Source organism: Canis lupus, chromosome 32, assembly GCF_048164855.1.
Source record: "Canis lupus baileyi chromosome 32, mCanLup2.hap1, whole genome shotgun sequence".
In the NCBI taxonomy this organism is placed as follows: Eukaryota; Metazoa; Chordata; class Mammalia; order Carnivora; family Canidae; genus Canis; species Canis lupus.
The window spans coordinates 42,439,507-42,463,746 of NC_132869.1; the positions used below are offsets into that span (position 1 = coordinate 42,439,507).

Genomic DNA, 24,240 nt, shown 5'->3' on the forward strand with positions numbered 1-24,240 from the left:
TCTCTCTGACTGTTCAACTCAGCGAATGATTTGAAAGCTTCTACTGTGTGCCAGGAATCGTGTGGAATACAAAGATGAAAGAAAACTGGCATTTTTTTCTGGGTATCAAATTATGTGATTTTCTTCCTTAAGCTATATTTAGTAAAAATGACAGTCTTGATGGGTGTGTGTGTGTGTGTGTGTGTGTGTGTGTGTAGTGTTACAGCAAAGGGGGCAATAAAGGTTTGACTTACTTGTGAGTAGTTTGCTTCAGAGATGGTTTTGAAATATGGTTTAAGTTTTTGGATGGCTTCATTTTTACATTTTCAATTAATGGTATTTATTTTCTCTCTACTTTCTATTACTCTGTATAATTAGAAAGGAGGACTTTTAAAAAATTATTTATTTATTCATGAGAGACAGAGAGAGTCAGAGACACAGACAGAAGGAGAAGCAGGCTCCACGCAGGGAACCTATGTTAGACTGGATCCCGGGACCCCAGGATCACGCCCTGAGCCGAAGTCAGAGGCTCAACTGCTGAGCCACCCAGGCGTCCCAGAAAGGAGTATTTTAAGGAAAATGTATCTTATATCCCAGTATTACTTCAACAAGCATTTGGAGAGTATCTACCAGGCACTGGGTGTGGAGTGAAGAGAATAGCAGAGGTTGCTATTTATAGCATTAAGTTACTCAGTAAAAAGGAAACCAGAATAATAAAAAAGTAAAAAACTTTCAGCCCTTTTGGTGTGGTTAATTTATGGAAATAACAGATTCAGTCTTAAATGCACAGAATTTATATTTGGTTTCTCAGAGTTTTGTTCACAAAAGTTATCTGAAACCTTAAGCAAGGCATGGACTGTCTACTTTGAGTACTGATTACCTTAACCAGCATATTTCCATCTATGGTTTTTGGTAACCCATTCCTTATCATGGGTGGCCCAGCTCCCTTAGCAACTGGACATTCTTTGCTGTTAACTTGGCTAGAGGTAAATCTAGGGAAACAAAAAGACAGAATCTTTGCTATCACACATTGCCCCTTTGATACCTTTTTTCATTCAATTTCTACTTCCTTTAACAACACCTTTTCCTCTCCTGTCCTTTAACATTTTCTTTTTTTTTTTTTTAAGTTTGGAATCATGTGGACATTTATTTATCTAGCTGCCAGAAGTTAGTGGTTTCTAGATGTAGACTCTGTTTTATTTTATAGAATTTGATCTCCTAGGCAACTCTCTTATATTTACAATTCCCCACATTGTCTAATTTTAAGGTACTTGCAAATGTAAAAACATTGCTGTACAATAGGTGTTTAGCTTTTACAATTTAAATTTATATCAAATTTATTATAGGCAAGTGCTTGCTCCCTGCAGCATTATGATCTTGTGCTGTGGCCTAATGTCTTTTTTTTTTTTTTTTAATTGTGGTAAAATATATGTAACATAGAATTTACCATATTAGACATTTTAAAATGCATAGTTCATTGGGGTTTTGTGCAATCACAGTGCTGTGCAGCCAATCTCAAAAACTTTTTTTATGCCCTTTAACATCTTATTCAGAGGCTTTCCCAAAGGCTTAACCTAAATGTTTCCCTCAGAGGTTACATTTTACCAGGAATTTCTAGTTACAACTTTTGGGATATTTATCTTTTACTTTTTTTTGTATGTATCTGAACTGTGTTTCCTTTTGGATTGTGAGCTTTTGAAGGTGTCATGTTTGTTGAATTAGGCTTGAAGGATGGTAAGAATTTGGATTGGTGGAGAAGGGAGGAGCTATCCACAGGAGAGAGACCCCGTAAACCCAGGCAGGTCTTCAGGACAAAAAAAAAACAAGGTACTTTTCAGGAATGTTAAGTAGATTCATTTGCTTGTTTTGCTTCCATGAGTAGAGTAGAAGGAGAGGAAGCTGAGAAAATAGGAAGTGACCCTTGATGCTGAGCTGGTCAAATATGAAAATTATCAGTACCTCACTTTGGTCAATTGACTGTTCTCAGGGAGTAAAGGGCTCCGTGGAGACTTGTAGGAGAGTGCACTTAGCGTACTGTACCTCTTATCCTCATATTACCCTGCTAACAGAGAAGGAGGCCAGCGTTGTGACAGGGTGTCAAGCACATTGGATTCAGGAGACAGTAGACCTGGAAGATTGGCATTTTTGGGGCATTAAGTTACCTCCTTTGTAGCGTGATGGGGAGGAAAGATGGTCTTAGAGCTTCCTTCCAGTTCTAATATACTACGACAGCATGGCATACTTGCAGTCTCTGGGTTAGAGCCACCGCTCAGCTGTTTCACCCATTTTGAATTGTTTAGTTCAGAGAGCAGCAAACTTTTACTGTAAAGGGCGAGATAGTAAATATTTTAAGTTTCGTAGCTAGTGTCTCTCTTGCATATTGTTTTTTTTCACAACTTTTTAGAAATGTAAGAATCATTCTTAACTCCAGGGCCATACAAAAAGAGGCATGGTCTGGATGTGGCCTTCAAGGTGTGGGTTGGCCCTTAATTTAGTTGATTGAAGCAGTTATTACCTAAGGTTTCTAGAATTTAGAAATCAAGACCCGCTTGGTGATAGTGTTTTCCATCTATTTTTATGGACTGCTTACAGGTTATATTTTCTAAGGGTCAGGAAGCTAATGTGTGTTAAAAATTCTCCATTCGTTTTCTTGCAGTCTTCATAATCTTGTGTTATAGATTATGTCCTTTATTTCTAAGTGCCTTGAAAACTCCCTTATATCTAAGATACTTTACTCATCTTTATTGTCTCTATTCTGATTAACACAAATATTTCCTATATTATGTCCTTAATGTCTAAGATTATTTTACTCATGTTTACTAGCTATTCTCTGATAAATACAAATTGCTCTAGTACTCTTAATTTATTGGAATAAATAATTTATTTGTATCTTATTTTAAACTATGAGCTGTTTAATATTCAAACATCAGACCTGGGAAAGCGGTATGATATACAATTGTAACTAAATATAACGATTTATTCTCTGTGTCCATTGCTCGAAAATAATTTCTGGATTAGACTCTCCTGTATTTTTTTTTTAAGATTTTTTTTTTTTTTTTTATTCATGAGAGACAGGCAGAGACACAGGCAGAGGGAGAAGCAGGCTCCATGCAAGAAGCCCAATGTGGGACTCGATCCCACGACTCCAGGATCAGGCCCTGATCAGGCCCTGGCTGAAGGCGGCACTAAAGCGCTGAGCCACCTGGGCTGCCCCTCTCCTGTATGTTCTTAGCAGTGTTTTGCTTCTAATGTATTATTGCCTGCAATAGAGTTAGATATCTTAGATCTTTATATAATGAGATGTTAGTGCAGTTTAAAATTTTTATTTATTATTATTATTTTTAGGGAGAAAGAGAGAATCTTAAGCAAATTCCACACTCCATGATTATTATTTTTAGGGAGAAAGAAAGAGAATCTTAAGCAAATTCCACACTCCATGATGCACTCTCACAATCCTGAGATCATGACTTGAGCCAAAATCCAGAGTTGGATGCTTAACTGATTAAGCTATCCAGGGATCCCTAGTTTTTGTTTATTAACTCCTGTCCCCATTATTTTGAATTTCCACATTTATTGCTGAAACAAATATTTTCTGTGTTATATCCTTTCTCGTTGATTATAACTTGTAAGTTATATGCCTTGGCTATTTCTATTTGATTAACCCAATACTTTTTGCTGTTCTTTTTGTTTAATGCTTGTCTTCATTGTCACATTTTTTTCTTTCTGTGTTTCCCTTAAAATTTCCTATAGTTCCTTGGTTGAAGTTTTAGACACTTCAGCCATTTTTATAGTTGTAAAAACCTTTAAACCTTTAATTAAGTAAATGCTCAAAACTCATAAAATTTTTAATGATTACTAATGCAGATAAGCCTTATAACCACATTCATGTAATTCAAAATACATGAATTCAAAACACCTAATACATGTTCAGTATTAGTTATAGAAATTTTAAGTTTATTTTCAGAAAGATTAGGTCAACAAATAATCATTAATGCAAATGGTTCTTAAAAATAATCATGACCTACCTGTTACTTGCCAATGTAAGGATTATTTTTAAAAGGTGTGGTTTGTAGATGGTCGGTGCTTTTACATTCACTGGCTATAGTGATCACTTGAAAAGCAGGTCTAGCTGAATCATGGGGAAATAGATCCAGTGCGGAAGCATACTTCTGCTATGTAGAGTGCTGACTGTGATACATGAAGTCACACAATAAATACTGAAAGAATAAATTAATAAAACCTCATACTCATTCTAGGATCAAGCTCTGGTTCTCAACAAAATACTATTAAACATAAAGTTTCTCTTAAGCTCCTTTGCGGTTAATTCTTTGACATAACCTTCAGCTCCTGGAAAAGCTGATCTGCTTTCTGTCATTATAGATTATACATATATAGAAAATTGAGCAGATGGTACATAGAGTTCCATGTGTGCCCTTCATACAGTTTCCTCTATAAGTTATTAAGCATTTTTATATTTAATTATAATTATTTCTTAGTCTGATTCATTAACTAATCATTTGGACATTTAGTTTATTTCCATTTCTTTGCGATCATAAATGAGCTATGATCTAAGTCTTTGGATTTTTATTATTCAGGACAGATTTCTGGAAGAGAGGTTACTAGGTCAGAGGGTTTGAACTTTTTAAACCTCTGTGTATTACTTTCCAGAAAGATTTTACCAATTTACACTACCATGAGCAGCATGCGCTAAATGCCCCTTGTATTCATTATTATATTATTGTAGTATCTATTACATTGTCATTTGTACCGGTAATTTAGAATATGCTGTAGTAACAAAGAATCCCCCAAATCTCATGGTTTGATACAACAGATTTTATTTTTTACAACAAAGCTCACGTTACATATCTAACACATATCAGCAGGGGGTAGTCTCTCTTGGGAGTTTAGTCAACCAGCCTGATCAAAGCTGCTTTGGTTACTTGTTTCTGTAATGATTGTAGTAGGAAAGTCTGGTTCCTAATGGTTCCTAAAGCTTATCCCTACAAATGTTTCATATCATGTTTATGTATATCTTAGTGACTAAAGCAAGTCATACAGCCACACCGAAGTTGAAAAAGGGTAGCAAGGTGTGATCCTACAGTGAGTCTGGGAAGTAGGAGAACTGGAACAGCACAAATGAGTAACATCTTATTTTAAAAAACAACTCTAATTTCACTGATGGAAGATGATACCTCATTTTAGATTTTCTTTGCCAGTGTAGATAAACATTTTCATAGTTTTTAGCCAGTTTTATTTAACCTTTCCTTTTACTTAAGCTTTATAAACACGTGCTTGCTGTTGTTTTATTTTTTTATTTTATTTTTTAAAGATTTCATTTATCTATTCATGAGAGACACAGAGAGAGAGAGAGAGGCAGAGACACAGGCAGAGGGAGAAGCAGGCTCCATGCAGGGAGCCCGATGTGGGACTCGACCCCAGGACCCCGGGATCACACCCTGGGCCGAAGGCAGGTGGTAAACCGCTGAGCCACCCGGGCTGCCCATTGTTTTGCTTTTGTATTTCCAGATTTTTGAATTCTGTTTTTTTGTGAGGATGGGAAATCATGATGGTAACATTATTATAGGGAGTACAAACTTTTAGAAAATGCCTTTTCTTCTGAAGACTTGAACAGGTGAAAGAAAAGTATCTTCCTTGGATTTGTCCTCCTGCTTTTCCCACCCCCATTAGTATAGTATATGTTTTATTAAGTTTAATTAAAGGCAATAGAAAGTCTGGGGGAATTAAGATTCTTGACATTCTACAGATTTGTAAAACACAATTTGATACAAAAGCTTAGTGGGTAAATGATCAAGTTAGGGTTCTACTGAAAAAATTAAGTTCCCTACTCAGATTTAGTTATATTGACCATGTGTTTTCTTTTTCTTCTTTTTTTTCAATTCAGGTATCTGCCTGAACTGGAGCTTATGCTGTAGACATTTCTTTGTGGAATTCATCTAAAAACCTGAGGTGAGATATTTTTTGAATGTGTTTGCCTTATAAGATATATTTTGTAGTGAGGAATTATAAATATATTTTTTTGAAAAATTTAAGGCAGTGCCACCTGTCTTTTCCTCTTGAGAGTTTAATAGGTAAATATTATTTATTATAAAGCTACATATATATATACTTTTAATTTGTAGGACATTTGATTGAAGGAAATGAGGCTGGTTTTAGGAATTACAGTAGTGTCTTGAGTGAATTTTTGCATTGTAATTCCAAAGGACTGTTTCTTTTGTACTCAAAGATAGAGTTCACACTGTTATTCTGACACATGTTTGAGAATAATATCGACATTATAATCTGATATTCCTGAAGACAAATCCTTAATTTGTTAAGTCATAGATTTCAACAAAAGGTAACTATTTTAATAAGTCAGTTATTAGGAGTTTCTACCACTCTTTTCTCCTGGACTTGATTATTTTCTGTAGTTCCATCTGTATGGGGGGCATATAAAATAACATATTCTGTAGTATGTTAATAGTTGGTTTCTATAGAAAGTTTCCATTATAACATTTTACTCTGAAGATAGGCTCCGTAGCCCTTTCTCTTTTCTGACATGTCTGGATTCCAGTTCTCTTCATCTTTAAATTTTTTAAGCAACCAGTCTGTCATCTGATCTTTCTACCTAGAATCCAGCTGTTCTCTAAACCATTCTTGTCACAGTCATGAGATTATTTCTTCTAAGATGAATGTCATCATGTCAGTCTGCGACTCAGATTCCTTTAGCACCTTTACATTGCTTAAATGATGTCTTATAAACTCCTTTACAAAGCAATTTAACATCTTTACCCACTTCTCCATCTCACTAGTGCTCTAGGAATGTTATAAACTAACATTTTAAAAAAATAGCTTTATTGAGAAATAATTTACATACCTTAAAATTCACTCATTTATTTAAAGTGTACAATTCAGTGTTTTGTTTTGTTTTGTTTTTTTTTAACGTCATTATGGAGTTATACAGCTGTCACCACAATCTAACTTTAAAATATTTTCGTCACTGCAGGAGTTCTGGGTGGCTCAGTTGGTTGGCATCTAGCTCTTCATCTCAGCTTTGGTCTTGACATCAGGGTCATGTTAGGCTCTGTGTTAGATCTATGTTAGGCTCTGGACAAGGTGTGGAGCCTACTTTAAAAAAAAAAATGTTTTCATCACTCCAAAGAGACCTTAGTACTTGCTAGCAGTTGCCAATCATTCCTTCCTCCACTCAGTCCCTGTCAGGTACTAGTCTGCTTTCTGTCTCTAGATCTTCCTATTCTGGGCACTTCATATAAATGAAATTGTACAATGTGCCATCTTTTGTGACTTATTTTTTTCTACTTAGCAGAAAGTTTTCAAGGTTCATCCATATATTTCTTTAATATTTTATCTATCTATTCATGAGAGACACAGAGAGAGGCAGAGACATAGGCAGAGGGAGAAACAGGCTCCCTCTGGGGACTCTGATGCAGGACTTGATCCTAGGACCCCGAGATCATGGCCTGAGCCAAAGGCAGACACTCAACTGATGTCCAAAGGGCCATCCATATTTTTGCATAAATCAGTAGTACTTCATTGCTTTTTGTGGCTACATAATATTCCGTTTTAAGTGTCAGGTCAGGTGACTGGGCAATAGGGAGACCTGAACTTCCAGGTGTCAGGGTAACTAATTAAAAACAGTGATCCAAAATGAAAGTAACAGTTGGCCCTTTATTCACTTACTGAGATAATGTAAGCAAGGGGCTAAACCTCAGAACGCAGGCCTCCCACTCAGATGGGTTAGTACAGAGGTGGAGATGGATTGTCTCACTGCTGAGGGAGCACCAGACAAGAGGTTCTTGCAGTTTTATGGACCCAGGGCTGGTTCAGGAGTGAGCCGGAAGGGCTTGGGAAGGAAAAGCGTGGAGACAGAGTAGAGAAAAAGTGTCTTCAGTGTCTCCTCCCCGATGAGAAGGCCTCAGCAGAGGGGTATGAGCAAAGGCCTCAGCTGAAGGCCCCAGGTAAACAGACTTCTGAATGAAGTCTAGAGCCTGGGCTAGGAATATAGTTATGCTTGAGAAAAGTCAGCCAGGGGAGCCTGAGTTCCTGACTACAGCTCACTTCAGAGACTGCAGTGTGCTGGCTGTGTCCCCAGTCTGATGTGGGTAGGGCAGCTTTCCCATGTGAGGCTTGCCCAGGTAATTGCTTATAGTGAGGCTGGAAAATTAAACACAGAGTTTTTAAGTTTTTGGTCAAGAGCCAGACCCTTCAATATGTATATACCATATTTTACTTATCCATTCATCAATTGGTGGACACTTGGGTGATTTCTGCATTTGACACCCACTCCCCCCCCCCCCCCCCCCGCATTTTGGCTCTTCTCAGCTTTTTGCTATGAACTTTTGCATATAAGCTTTTATGTGCATATGGTTTCATGTCTTTTGGATGTAAAAATAAAAGTGTAATTTGCTGGGTCATTTGGTAACTCCATGTTTAACAGTTTGAGGAACTTCCAAATGGTTTTCCAGAGAGACCGTTATCATTTTATATTCCCACCAGCAATGTGTCGGGGTTCTAGGTCTCCATGTCCTCATCTACATTTGTTACTATCTTTCTATCTTTTCTTTTCTTTTTTTTTTTTTAAGTTATAGCAATTCTAGTGGATGGGAAGTTATATATCTCATTATGGTTTTGATTTCTGTATCCTTAATGAGTAATGATGCTGAATATCTTTTCATGTGTTTATTGGCCATTTATATATCTTTTTTGGAGAAATGTCTATTCGAATCCTTTGCACATTTAAAAATTAGATTATCGGGGTGCCTGGTTGGCTCAGTTGGTTAAATGTCTGCTTTTGGCTCAGGTCATGATCCCAAGGTCCTGGGAACAAGCCCCATGTTGGGCTTCTGGATCACCAGGGAGCCTGCTTCTTCCTTTCCCCTCTACTTGTGATCTCTCTCTCTCTCTCTCTCAACCTAAGTAAAAAATTTTTAAAATCTTATATTTATCCTTTTATTGTAAGAGTTTTTATGTATTCTGGATACAAGTCATTTATGAAATACATGATTTATAAATATTTCTCCCATTCTCTTGAATTGTCTTTTTACTTTCTTGATAATTCTTTTTTGAAGCATAAATGTTTTTATCTTATTTTTTGTTGTTTGTACTTTGGGTGTTTTTTTTTTTTTTTAAGATTTTATTTATTTATTTATTTATTTATTTATTTATTTATTTATTTATTCATGAGAGACACAGGCAGAGACATAGGTAGAGGAAGAAGCAGGGTCCCTGTGGGGAGCCTAATATGGGACTTGATCTCAAGACTCCAGGATCGTGACCTGAGCCAAAAACAGATGCTCAACCACTGAGCCACCCAGGTGCCCCTGCTTTGGGTGTTGTATCCAAGAAATCATTGCCAGATCCAAGTTCATGATGATTTACTCCTATTTCTTCTAAATATGAGTTCTTAAAATTAGGTCTGTGATCCATTTTGAGTTAATTTTTTTAAGAGGGGTTAGGGAGAGGGGAGAGAGAGAATCCCAAGCAGGCTCCATACCCATTGTAGCATCTGACATGGGGCTTGATCTCATGACCCTGATATCATAACCTGAGTCAAAATCAAGAGTCAGTTGCTTTAATCAGCTGAGCCACCCAGGCACCCCTCTATTGAGTTAATGTTTGTATATGGTTTGAGGTAGAGGTTCAGCTTCATGCTTTTGCATTCAGATATCCAGTTGTCACAGACCATTGGATTATCTTGGCACCCTTGAAGAATATAGTTGACTGTAAATGTAAGGTTTTGTTTCTGGACTTTCAATCTATTCCAGTGGTTTATTCACCACTCTTTATGCCAGTAAGTTTTGAAGTCATGAAGTGTGAGTTCTCCAACTTTGTGCTTCCTATTCAAGATTGTTTTGGCTCTTCTGGGTCCCTTGCACTTCTATATTAATTTTAGGATCAGCTTGTCAATTTCTACAAAAACAATCCAGCTGGGATTTTGATGGAGATTGTGTTGAATCTATATTATGAATCTGTAAATCAGGTTGGAGATTTTATAGTAATATATTCTCCAGTCTATGAACATGGAAGTCTTTCCATTTAGGTGTTCTCTTTAATTTCTTTCAATGATGTTTTATATTTTTTAGTGTATGTCTCCCACTTTTGCTAAATTTGTTCCTAAGCCTTTATTTTTTTTGGATACTACTGTAGATGAAATTATTTTCTTTCGTTTTTGGATTGTTCATTACTAGTGTATGGAAATACAATTGATTTATATTATGCAACCTCACTGAACTATTAGTTCAACCAGTAGTTTTGATAGTTGTTAATTATTACTGGTAATTTTTTTATATAAAATTATATCATCTACAAATAGTAATAGTTTTATTTCTTCCTTTCCAATCTGGATGCCTTTTATGTCTTTTCTTACATAAGCCCTGGCTAAAACCTTCAGCACAATATTAAATAGAAGAGATGAGAGTGGACATCCTTGTCTTGTTCCTGATCTTAGAGGGAAAACTCTCAGTTTTCAGTGTTAGGTGTGATATTGCCTGTGGGGTTTTGTAACTGTCCTTTATCAGGTTGATGAAGTTTCCTTTTATTCCTAGTTTGTTGATTGTTTTTGTCATGAAGGAGTTAACAGTTTATTGAGACTTTTCAGTGTATGCCAGGCCCTATGCTCAGTGCTTTAGATAGTATTTAATTTTCATTACTGTACTGTGAGATACTGTTATTTTATCTTCCTTTTGCTGGTAAGTGGTAGAGTCAGACTGCTTGGTTTCAAAACTTGTGTACTCAACCATTATCCATTAAATTCCCTGTACAAACTATGTTGAATTATCCATGTGCTTTTGTCCGTTCTGGTTTTCTCCTCCTAAATATGCATGCTCTCTCTCTTTCCCCAGTACAAACCTACCATAGCCCTTTGTACCTGTCACTATCATAGTACTGTGTTGTGATTGTTTGCATATAGTCCTCTCATTTTAGAATCTGTGCTTCTTGAAGTCAAGGACTTTGTCATATTTGTCTTTGAATCTCCAGTGCATAGTGGAGAGACAGGAAAGAGATGTGTCACAGAAGCCAAGGGATTCGTTTCAAAAGAGTGGAAGCAGTCAGCAGTGTCAGATACTGCAGAGAGAGAAAGTAAAATAAGGTTCACAGAATGACTATGGGTTTCATCTTTTAGTGATTTCATCAAGAGTGGTTTTTTTTTTTTTTTTTTTAGTAGCAGTGGAGACTGAAGCAAGATTGGGATAAATTGAACAGTGAATGGGAGATGAAGAGACTCTCAAGTAGAGACTGTCACCACTCTTGTGAGAGTTGAACTGCGAAGGGGAAGAATGAGTTTAGGATGCTACATAGAAGGCGACGTAAAGGTATTTTTTTTTTAAAAGGGGAGGTACTTGAGTATGCAAATATACAGAGGTGGTAAGAGAAAGAACAAGAAATGGAGAGAGGACTAAGAGAAGGAACAGTGTTTCCTGTAGACACAGGAGATTTGTATAAGGACACAGGATTTTCCTTGAGTGGCCTCTTCATTCTGAGGGAAGGAGCTACCCATGGACGTAGTCAGAGGTAAATATATGGGTGTAAATTAGGAAATATAGGGAGCTCCCCTTTTTCCCTGGAGTAGAAAACAAAATTGTTGGCTTAGAGATACTGTGGTTAGTGATGTTCTGCAAATAGGCAACAGGGGTGAGATGTGGAGTTTGAGGGGAATTATGAATGTTTAATATCTGCTGTGAGGCAGGGGAGAGGTTGCTTGCCAGAAACATAAATGTTGTTTGAGGGCCTCTTTCTTCTCTGTCTCCATGTAAATTGCCAAAACAGATATATGGTCAGAAATAATACAGATGGTACAAAAGGATTTACAGTGCAAAGTAAGTCTTCCCTTCGCTTCAGATCCCGTCCCTATTTTCAGAAGGAAGTACCATTTCCAGTTCATTTACTTTCAAATTGACTTTGCAAATATGCGTATAAATATATATGGAATTTATTTTAATCCATGAAAACTTACTGTTTGACTTCCTGCTTTTTCATTGTGCTTCTGTAACTTGGAGATCTCTCCATACGCTTTTATCTACTTCATGTTTACAGCTGCAGGATATTTTGTATATGAATATTATATAAATTATGTAACCTGCCTTTCAATGAATTCCATTGTTTATGCCCATAAAATGATGAATAAATTCTACCTTTAAAAAGTAGAAAATCATTATAATACCTTAATTCTGTGCCTTAATTTTGGATTTACATACAAATCCAAAATTTGGATTGTACATACAAAATTTGGATTACATACAAATCCAAAATTTGGATTGTACATACACACATTGAATAAGCTGATAATATGTGTATGTATACCAAAACTGAGATGTTTTCAAAATATAAAGATATCTTGAATATTCAAAAGTGATATCCTTAGTTATCATGCTCAGATATTTCTGGGATTGAGTGATAAGTATCTTGTTTTTAGGTTTGCTATTTTGTACACTGCTGCAAAATCATTCCTGTATGTGACTCTTATACATGTGCATGAGATTCTCCGGTGCATATACCTGTGAATGGAATTGCTGAGTGATAGGGTAATAAATAATAAATTTAAAGAGATAATACAAAATTGATTTACAGAGTGATTGGAAATAAATCACTAAAAAAAAAGCAAAAAAAAAAATAAAAAAAAAGGAAATAAATCACTATCACCATTTAATAAGAGATCCTGTTTTACAATCTCTTTAATAGGGTTTTCAGACTTAAATTTTGCTAGTTAAATAATCTAAAATACTATTTGTGATCTTAAAAACTAAAAATTGAGGTATAATTTTTGATTTTACAATAAAATGCATAGATCTTATACAGTTTAATGAGTTTTGACAAATACATTTACCTATGTAATCCATGTAAAGCATTTTTATTACTTTTTAAGTTCCCTAAGACTCCTTCCTTGACATTGTGACCTCTCACCAGAGCAAACCACTTTTCTGAAATGTCTTGTTTTTTTTTTTTAAGAAATTCATCTGTACTCACCTCACCAACTTCTTTCCTCCCATTCTCTTTTTTTCTCTCTTTTTTAATGTCTCTTAAAAACATTGTAAAAAATAACAAATTTATCATCTTAGCCATTTCTAAGTATACAGTTCGGTGGTATTAAGAAGTTTAAGAAAAAAAAAAAAAGTTTAAGAATGTTGTGCATTTATCATCATCTTCCATCCCCATAACTCTTTTTTCATCTTGTAAAACAAACTCTATATGCAGTAAACAACAAATCTCCATTTTTCTTTCCCCCAGTTCCTGGCAATTACCAGAATTACTTTCTGTCTTTATGATTTTCACTTCTCTAAGTATCTCATGTGAGTGGAATCATGCAGTATTTGTCTTTTATAACTGGCGTTTTCATTTAGCATCATGTCCTCAAGGTTCATCCATGTTGTAGCATATGACACAATATTCTTCCTTTATGAGGCTGAATGATATTCCAATGTAGGTATATACCACATTGTTCATGCATGGATAAGCCAATACTTGGTCGCTTCCATGTTTTAACTTTTGTGAAAAATGCTCCTGTGAGCAGGGAGTACAAATAGCACTTTGCGACCCTGCTTTCAATTCTTTTGGGTATATATTCAGCAGTGAAGTTGCTGGATCATATGGTAATTTTGTTTTTAATTTTTGAGGGACTGCCATGTAGTTTTAAACAGCAACGATACCATTTAAATTCCTCTAACAGTGCACAGTTCCAATTTCTCCACATCATCATCAGCACTTGTTTTCTATTTTTTGTTTTAATAGTAGCGATCTGAATGGATATAAAGTAATATCTCATTGTAGTTTTGACTTGCATTTCCCTAGTGATCAGTGATGTTGAGCATCTTTTCATGTGCTTACTGGTATTCATATATCTTCTCGGAGAAATGTCTATTCAAATCCTTTGCCCATTTTTGAATTGGATTGTTGCTATTGTTGAGTTTTAGGAGTTCTATTTTTCTGGATATTAGTCCTTTATCAGATACATGATTTGCAGCTATTTTCTCCTATGTTGTGGCTGTCTTTTTAACTCTATGGATAGTGTCTTTTCATGTGCAAGATTAAAAAATTTTCATGAGGTCCAATTTGTTTTTACTTTTGTTACCTGTGCCTTTGGTATCATATCCAAGAAATCACTGCCAAACCCAATGTCATGGAGCTTCTGTCCTATCTTTTCTTCTAAGAGTTTCATTGTTTTAGATCTTACCTTTAGATATATGATTTTTTTAAAGATTTTATTTATTTATTCATGAGAGAGACAGAGGCAGAGACACAGGCAGAGGGAGGAGAAACAGGCTCCATGCAGGAGCCTGATGCGGGACTTGATCCTGGAACTCCAGGATCATGTTCTGAGCTGAAGGCAGATGCTCAACCATCGAGCCACCCAGGTGTCCCATGATCCATTTTGAATTAAGTTTTATACATGTTGTTATGCATGTAAGGGTCCAGCTTTATTCTTTTGCAAGTTTACCCAGTTTTCCCAGCACCACTGTTGAAAAGAGTTTCTTTTTCTCATTAATTACTTTGATGACTGTCAAAAATTAGTTGGCTATATATGCGTATGTCTATTACTGAGCTCTGTGTTCTGTTTTATTGACATTTTTTTCTCTTTGCTGATACTATATCAATTACAGTAGTTTAATAGTAAGTTTTGAAGTGAAATTGTGTTCTTCTTAAAGATTTATTTTGACTCTTCTAGTCCATTGTGTATTCATACACAGTTTAGAATTGACTTCTCCATAGAGATTTTATTTTTTTTACTTATTTTTTTAAAAGATTTATTTATTTATTCATTCATTCATTCATTCATTCATTCATGAGAGACACAGAGAGAGAGAGACAAACAGACAGACAGACAGGCAGAGGGAGAAGCAGGCTCCTCGAGGGGATCCCGATGTGGGACTTGATCCCGGGACTCCAGGATCATGCCCTGAGCTGAAGGCAGGGGCTCAACCGCTGAGGCACTGAGGTGTCCCCTATTATGACATTTAAAAAAATATTTCATTTCCATTGTTCATTACTAGAATGTAAAAATACAACTGAATTTTGTATATTGGCCTTTTTTAGTTCTAGTAGCTTTGTATGGGTTTTTTGTTTTATCAGTTTTGATTTTCTAGGCTTTGTTATGATATGTATATATGTAAAGACAGTTTTCATCCTATCAACCTGTATTCCTTTTTTTTTTGCCTCATTTTACTGACTAGGACCCCTAGTACAATATTGAATAGAAGTGGTGAGAGCAGATGTCCTTGGCTTGTTACTGAGTTTAGGAGGAAAGTTTTCAGGCTTTCACCATGAAGTTGTTATCCTCAGGTTGAGTAGCTCCTTCTATTCTTCATTTGCTGAAAGGTTTCTTTTTTCTTCTTTTAATCCTAAATTAAATGATATTGGATTCTAATTGTGGTGTTAAAAGAATTTTTTAAAGGATTTTTAAAAGGGTGTTATAATCATGACTCATACAGATATAAAACTAACACTTGTCAAATGTTTAGCTCACTAGTTAATGAGGAAACTGCTAAGATGTTAAAGTCAGTTCAGAGGTAGACTTGAAGACTCGCTCATTTGTATGCAGTAAAGGAACGCTGAAATGAAATTTTCAAATAGATGCAAAAACTGATCTATCTCTTGGGCAGTTATCACTTGTAATTTAGTGGACACAACTAATTTGGTCTTTAGTGCTCAAGAATAGTTCACATTATTATCAATTTTCTACAATTTTTATATTGAAAAATTGCTCAAAGGCAATGAAAGGTAGCGGTAATGTATGAGCTAGAGAGAACTATAGGCAGGTTTTTCTTTTTTGATCTGTTTTCAAAGCTTTTTACTGACAAAGAGTTTTGCTTTGAATTTCTATGATCTCCAGTGATATTGACTTTGTTCATACATTTATTGATTATATGCATATACTCTGATGTTCTATGCATATATTCTGATGTTAAATGCCTCATCAGTCTCTGTTGTCCATTTTTCTGGCCGTGTTTTGAGTGTGTGTGTTACTGCTTTATATGTTCTTGATAATAATGCATTATAAGTTGGGTGTATTGTAAATACTTTCTCCTAGTTTATAACTTATATTTTCACTTCTTTAAGGTATATTTTGAACAATGGTTCTTAATTTTAGTACAGTCAAATTTCTCATCTTGTTTAAGAAATCTTTCCTGATGCTAAGGTTAGAAGATACTCATCTTTTCCACTAAGTATTTTAAAGTTATTTTTGACATTTAAGTACTTAATCCATCTGGTGTTGATTTTTCATATGGTATGATGTTAGGATCAAATTGCATCTTTTTTTAAGAACATAGATGTGATGGACTGAATGTTTGTGTCTCCCTAGACTATGTTGAAACCCCAGTGTGCTGGTATTTGGGATGGGGCCTTTGGGAAGGAATTATAGTGTTAGATGAAGTTGTGAAGGTGGGGCCCTGGTCCAGTGGGAACAGAGCATTGATAAAAAGGGATATTACAGAACTTTCTGTCTCTTTCTCCTCCCTCTGTAAAGACATAGCCAGAAGGTGGCCACCTGTAAGCAGAAAGAGAACTTTCACCAGAACCAGACCGTGCTGGCACCCTCATCTCAGACTTCTAGCCTCTAGAACTGTGAGAAAATACTGCTGTTGTTTAATCCACCCAGTTTATGGTATTTTGTTAAGGAAGTTTGAATGGACTAAAACATTTTGTTTCACATTTACTGCGTGGTACTTGTTACTTTTCTTTGTCAAACGCTGCTTGTGTGGGGAGGATGAGGTTCAGCCCCATGATGTCAGGGGCAGGAGTTGGAGAGTCCCAGGTACCGGGAACTTGAGTCTGTCACTCCTCACCCTGTACATTAAAACCTCAGGTCACTTCTTTACCTGTTTCTTTTGAGGAGGTGGTTGCCTTTAGGAGGAGGCACTGCTGTGATTACTCACCCAAGGGCTTATGTTAGAGGAGAAGGTGGTGGGGAGCAGCAGCCAGGGAAGGCTAGTGTGTATTCAACTGTTTTTCTAAGCTCCTATATTCTGAGGACCTGAGGTCTGAATAACGCACATATGGGGCCAGGTTGAGTGCACCTAGGTGCTGGGGCATAAGAAAAGCAAAAACTAGAACTCAGTAATTATTCTTCTGTTTTGTTAATCCCACAGCCTTGGGGAACTGCCTCTTGCCGCAGGCCAAAGCCACCATTCCACACATACCAGATCGAAAGGGGTCCTTGTCCCCCTAGGTGTTTCTCGCTTTTTCTGTGTAACTTACCCATGGGCTGATCTCCCGAGACAGGGTCAGTAGTGTTGCTCATTCAGCATCTTGGCAGGAATTGGAGCCGGCATAAAATTTTTCTTAGCTTTCTTAGGCTTCCTTTACATAGTTACAGGTGACTTTAATCTGACAAAAAAAGAGTTTGTTCAAGGTTCTTCAGTCAGCTGCAGGACTTCTTCCCTGCTGCGCCTGAAGCCTTCCGCAGAGGCCAGTAGAGGTGAGGCTGGCTGTAGCAGAGTCCCACAGTATCTTTTTGCTCATCCATTGGCGTTTCACTGATTGTTCACCCAGCCCTGCTTGCCTTTTTGAATAGGTGGACCCAAAAGGTCCTTTAGGCGGTGTGCCTTGCTTCTAAGAGAGTCTCTGGCTCAAAGTGGCTCTCCTTCTGCTTAGTAATATTACTTTATTTTTTTATTTTTATTTTGTAAAGATTTTATTTATTTATTTATGAGAGAAACAGAGAGAGAGGCGGAGACACAGGCAGAGGGAGAAGCAGGCTCCATACTTCGGAGCCCGATGCGGGACTCGATCCTGGAACCCCAGGATCACGCCCTGGGCTGAAGATGCTCAATCCCTGAGCCACCCAGGCGTCCCAGTAATATTACTTTATTTATTTATTTATTTTTTAATTTTATTTATTTATGATAGTCACATAGAGAGAGAGAGAGAGAGAGAGGCAGAGAGACACAGGCAGAGGGAGAAGCAGGCTCCATGCACCGGGAGCCCGACGTGGGATTCGATCCCGGGTCTCCAGGATCGCGCCCTGGGCCAAAGGCAGGCGCCAAACCGCTGCGCCACCCAGGGATCCCTATATTACTTTAAATTCTAATTTCAGACAGTTCTTCTCGCTCAGAACGACCCATGAATTTGTGAGTATTGTATTGCATCTTTCATGTAAATTTTGTATTCTGCTTATAATGAGTATGTTGATGTTAAAATCTTTTAAGTCATTTACATCAAGGAAACTTCCTCCTCCAAGAGAATGTATTGTATTTATTCTGTCGTTTTGCTTGACTGTCTGCTCTATCTCTACCCCCACAAAAGAATCTGTGGGCTTTACAATGCTGCCTTCCATGATAAACCCCAATGTTGTACTTATTTTTCTTCTTCCCCTGGGATTCCAGAGAAGAGGCAGGATCTGTTTCTCACTTAGTTTTGACAGAGGAAGGCTGGGTCGGAGGTCCCAGAGGGGCCTCATAGGACAGCCAGGAAGGCCCTTAGCTTTGCGCAGGTAGAAGTCAATCACAAGCTAGGAGGAAGTGAGAGCAGAGTTTTCTAAGTGATAGAGTCCGGCAGATGGAGTGTCTGGGAGACTCAGAGGAGGATAAGTGAGTCTCCCCACTGTTTGGGATTAGGAGTTTATACTGGAAAGGAAAGGGGTCCAGGGTACATGTTTGTTCAGGAATCCAGGGTAGGATCTGATCAAAGGTGAGTGTCAGGTGAGCAGTAAATATTATTCCATAAATTAATAATTCCATAAATTAGCAAAAGTAGGGGGTATTGGTACCAGGGTCAACTGAGCTTTGAAACCATTGTCCTGGAACAGGCTTGTGATCCTTTTCTTAGACGTTGTCAGGAGTAGAGGGGCCTAGGAAAGAATTTGAGAATGGCTAACTTTCTTGCTTCACCCTTTTGGTGGAATCATAGCTTCTTTGGTTTACTCAGATGCAACATGAGATCTAGAGCATGAGTTAATGGGGCCTAGCCAAGAAACAGCAGACATGGAACCTTTCTAAGATGGAATCCCCCCAGTTTCTCTATCTCAGTTTTGTTTGCCTAGCCCTGGCATAGGTCCTGCCAGATTTGCCAAAGAGTAGGTGTTCCATGTTGTTAAATTAACACATAGCAAAGCAGTTAGGGTTTATAACAGGAATTGCATTCTAGATAGAAAAGTATGTACTCGTATCCACCATGGGTCCTGTATTTTGACAGGGTTAGAGTAGTGTGTACGGGCACGTAGAGTCTATAGAACTTGAGGACTGACTAGACATTGGTTGAGGGGAGAAAGAAATCAGGGATGATTCCTAAATTGGGGAATTAAATGGGCGGTGTGCTTATTTCCAGTGCATGTTTGAGTATAGCAAGAACTTGTGGGCTGCTTGGGTGGCTTAGCCGGTGGTGTGTCTGACTCTCAATTTTGGCTCAGGTCACGATCTTGGGATTGTGAGATTGAGCCCTGTGTCGGGCTCCTCAGTGAGCATAGAGCCTCCTTGGGATTCCTTCTCCCTCTGCCCCTCTCCCCTCCCTCTCTTGCACACCAACAAAGAGATAAATAAAATAGAACTTGTGGGGTGGGAGATCGATCTATTCTTGAAATATTTAGTTTGAGGGCTTTCTGAGTTATTCAAGTGGAGATGTGCAGATCTGTGTGCAGTTCTTGGAGAGGAGAGACTTGAGAGAGTTTTTGAGGTTAATAGTTTTTTGGGAGTAATTGAAGAAATTGCTCAGGATTGAGGACAGAAGCCCTGAGCACATCTAGTTTTAGCGGACAAATACAGAGAAAGGCTCTGGGAACGAGATTGAGAGGGAGACACTGAGTGGGGACAAAGGATGTTACAGCAACACCCTTGGTTTCCTCTCTGTCTAGAGACCAGATTTCCCTTTTAGCACCCTGTATTTGATCTTGCCCCCAGATCTTTTTTTGTTTTCAGCACTTTCTACTGGGAGAGATTGTGGATGAAAAATAGCTTTATTTTTGAATCCAGCAATTGCTGGTTTCTTTATATTTCATCTAAATTCTGCTTGAAAACAGAAGACTTTCTTCTTTAGCTCATCTCTCTAACTTCACCTTCTATTATATATAAAAGAAACTGATTGATACCTTGGACATCTGCTTGGAAATTACCTTAGCTAGGAGTAAACAGTTCATTACCAGCATTTTTTTTTTTTTTCTTACCACAAGGAACAGTTTTGCTAAATGTTCTGCCCCTTCATCATAACAGTCTTCTTTCCTCCAGCTTCTGATAATGTTTTACTCCTTTCCGGCCTTTGTAAAATAGCCTCTCAGTGCTCCTCAGGCTTCTGCTGGGAGATCCTTATGGCCCTTCCTGTTTGTGTCTCTCACCCAGTCCCACAGCTGATGTCACATGTCCTATGTTTTTATTATGTCAGCACTTCAGTTCCAGGTGCCAGATTTTGTTCTGGAAACTGTCGCTGTTTAACACACCACCCCAAACCTAGCCTCAGAACCTGCATTGCTTTTCCTAATCAAGCCTTGGAAGCCACTCATTGTCACTTCACCATACTCTTTTGGTTTCACGCAAGTTAAATGTCAGTTTGAATTTAGGAAGGAAATCAGACTCCACATCTTTGTGGGTGAGCCGCAAATTTACACATAGAAGAGCATGTGGATGGGAGATATTTTTGCGGCATATTTGGAAAAAAGTCTGCCGCAGATTTTTTTTTAATATTGTATTTATTTATTCATGAGAGACACAGGCAGAGGGAGAAGCAGGCTCCATGCAAGGAGCCCGACTTGGGACTCGATCCTGGGACTCTGGGACCATGCCCTTAGCTGAAGGCAGACGCTAACCACTGAGCAACCTAGGTGTCCCTGCTGCAGATTGATAAAATAAAATACATACAATTACAAGGGAAACCAATTTTATTTTTTTAAGATTTTATTTATTTATGAAAGACACAAAGAGAGGCAGAGACAGAGGCAGAGGGAGAAGCAGGCTCCACGCAGGGAGCCCGACGTGGGACTCGTTCCCGGGTCTCCAGGATCACGCCCTGAGCCGAAGGCAGATACTCAACTGCAGAGCCACCCAGGCGTCCCACAAGGGAAACCAATTCTATTAGAGTTTTTTTGTTTTTTAATTTGAGAGACAGCGAGAAAGAACATGAGGCTGGGGAGGCAGAGGCAGAGGGAGAAACAGACTCACCGCTGAGCAGGGACCTCAGTGCCTGAGGGCCTGATCCCAGGATTCTGGGATCATGACCTGAGCCAAAGGCAGATGCTTCACTGACTGGGCACCCAGGCACCCAGATACACCATATTAATAAAAGAAAGGATAAGAACCATAAGATCATTTCATTATATGTGGAAAAAGCATTTGACAAAATAACAACATCCACTTATTAAAACCCCAACAAGGAGGTTTAGAGAGAACACCTCAACATACCGCAACATAATAAAGGCCATATATGAAAAATCCACAGCTAATATCATCCTCAATTGGAAAAAAAAAAACCTGAGAGGTTTCCCTCTATGGTCAGGAACAAGGCAGGGATGTGCACCCTCACCACTGTTATTTAACATACTACTGGAGGTCCCAGCCATAGCAGTCAGGAAAGGAAGTGAAAGACAAGGCATCCAAATTGGCAAGGAAGAATCAAAGTTTCACTATTGGCCTAACGTGGGGCTCTATCCCAGGGCTCTGGGGTCATGACGTGAGCTGAAGGCAGATGCTTAACCAACTGAGCTACCCAGGTGCCCCTAAATTAAAGTATTATTACCAAACTAGTTGTAATAAAGTATTATGTGTTCATTTAATATGATACACAACAATATGTAGTGGCAGGTCTATAGACATTTTATAAATATAGTAAGTATTAGTAATTTTAGAAGTTGGAGGAAATAAAGGAATAATTTATTTTCCCATCCAAGTTCATAGGTCTCCTGATTCTAGCCACAGACCCTACAGCCTCTCGGATTAATGTAACAGTGTGAGCAGAAGTCACTACTGTGACCACATTCACTGGGGAGAGAATGTAGTGAGGAGAGGGCAGAGACTAAGGGAGAAGACACCATAGGGTAAGTTCTACATACTAGCAGTTATTTACCTTTTAATAAACGAAGGGTTTTATTGCTTTTTGAGTAAAGTCTTAAATATGTTTATGTGATGAGAGAAAGACACTGGTGAAGAGAGAAAGTTGAATATATGGTAAAGGTAAAGGCTGTGTAAAAGGTTTCTGAGAAGGCAGGAAGAGGGTGTGGTCTTGAGGTTGAATAACAGCATGAGTCTTGGACAGGAGGAACAAGTTAAAGGAGTTATGGGTGTTTGTGGGTGCTGTTACCAGGTCACGTGACACTCTGAGAAATATATGTGGATGTGATACATTGGAACACGGGGCGAGGGAGGCCCTGGCAGGCCCCAGAGAACATTAGAGCAGCACTTTGGGGGGAGGGATGTGAGTATCGGGGATAGCATGGCGAGGAAAGAAGATAATGAAACAGGGACAGGAAAAAGTAACTGATCATGTAAGAAGACAAACCTCGCCTAGTTTACAGTTTTGTTTGGTGCCTTCCTTAGACCAGTCATTCTACTGACCTTAGATATTGATAGAAAAGTGGAATGAGAATAAAATGCAGTTATTTATTTGACTTCTGCTTATTTACGGTTAACTTTCTCTAAATATCTTGTTTAGCAATGTGATTAATACCTGTATTGCTTTTGCCACAAAGTAACTCAAACATGAGTGCCCAAGAGCTGCTTTCTCGTGGTTATTTGGGGGTGATATTGAAGAGCAGTGCTTGCGTGTGCTGCTTCCATGCTTACAGCTGGTTGGAAATTGGCCTCGAAGGGTCCATGGTTTTCTCTGTCATTAGCCAACAGATGCTTGCTACAGTGTTTTGCTCCCTGAGTCTTTATTTATTGTGAGGATAATGTATCTCTGTGCACTAAGGAGCAGGGCTCTGCAATACGGTGGCTCGTTTGTGTATAACAAATACCTGCCTTTGGCCACACATTGAGCCTTTTACTAAATGATTTTTTAAAAACAAAGCTGTTTTCAACACCTGGTTGGCATATCTATCTTCATATTGCTTTGATTTTTCTAATAAGTTGATCTTGAATTTAGTATGTCTGTCTTATAGGAGAAATATTTTTTTCTGTTAAAAAATTACTTCAAATCTTCTTGAATCAATAAAAGTTTTAAAACTTGAGGTTGGTACTATGTATCATAAGAAAACCTTAGGTTTTAGGCACAACTAATCATTTATGCATGAGTATGTTACGAAATTATGAATTCATAATATTCTATATATTAGTAGTAGTACTTATATACTAATATGTAAATATATGTACTTGTATATCATTAGATATACATCTCACCACAGCTAAAATATTTTGAAGTATATGTTATATGTAATATACATTGCATATATAATATTACAGATATACATATGTAGAGGTCTTTTTTATTGTGGTAAAATAAAGGCTCTCTCCACAGCCCCTGTCTTCTCTAAATAGCTACTCCTTAGGGGTGCACACATATGCTTGAAGTCCTGTCCTGGAAATAGACTCAGCCATTTGAGCTAAGAATCCTGGAGTTCCAGGAAGGTGCAAAGTGGTCTCTGTGGGTGAGGCCCAGCAAGGCACTTCCTCTTGGCTCTTTGCATTGCCCATTACATAAAGAATGGTGTGGCCTCATAAGTGCTAAATCCGTTGCCTTCATGTAAGAGTAGTAGTGATTTTAATAATCCTTTTTTTTAAAGTTTTTATTATTTATCTCTACACCGAATGTGGGGCTTGCACTCACAACCCCGAAATCAAGAGTCACATACTTCTCCAACTGAGCCAGCCAGGTGCCCCTTAATAATCTTTTAATAGAACTACCAAACTTGATTGCCTCTAATTTTATTCCTTCGTTTTGTTGTATGTATGACCTTTTATGGTTCCCAGATTCAATTTCAGTGTCGGGGGCAGGGGTTCCCCACACACACAACACCAAGCAATTCTCAAGACACAGTAGGATTTCTGAGAATTCAACTCAATTCTGACACCATCTACCCGAAGATAGCATCAGATTTCATGGGCTAAGGGTTCAGTTCTTTTTTTTTTTTTTTTTAAGATTATTTATTTATTTATTCATAGAGACACACAGAGAGAGAGAGAGGCAGAGACACAGACAGAGGGAGAAGCAGGTTTCATGCCAGGAGCCCGACGTGGGACTCGATCCCAGGACCCCAGGATCCCTATTTTTATTTCTTTCAAAGATTTTATTTATTCATGAGAGACACAGAGAGGCAGAGACATAAGCAGGGGGAGTCCTGTGGAGGGAGCCTGATGCAGGACTCAATCCTAGGACCCTGGCATAACGCCCTGA

General features: G+C 37.9%; 1 protein-coding gene across 45 annotated transcripts in view; it reads left to right on the plus strand.

Annotated features, from left to right (window-relative positions):
- PEAK1 (pseudopodium enriched atypical kinase 1) overlaps positions 1-24,240 on the plus strand; it is a 294,889-nt gene that overhangs the window by 45,628 nt on the left and 225,021 nt on the right. For 13 of the 45 annotated variants that reach the window (XM_072809779.1, XM_072809778.1, XM_072809775.1 and 10 more), the window contains one exon: positions 5,882-5,946. The gene's annotated coding sequence lies outside the window, so the exon portion shown is untranslated. Of the gene's footprint in view, positions 1-3,455; positions 3,605-5,881; positions 5,947-11,158; positions 11,310-16,456; positions 16,555-21,799; positions 21,947-24,240 lie in introns of those variants that run through there. The other 32 variants (XM_072809762.1, XM_072809760.1, XM_072809796.1 and 29 more) reach the window with 9 other exon arrangements.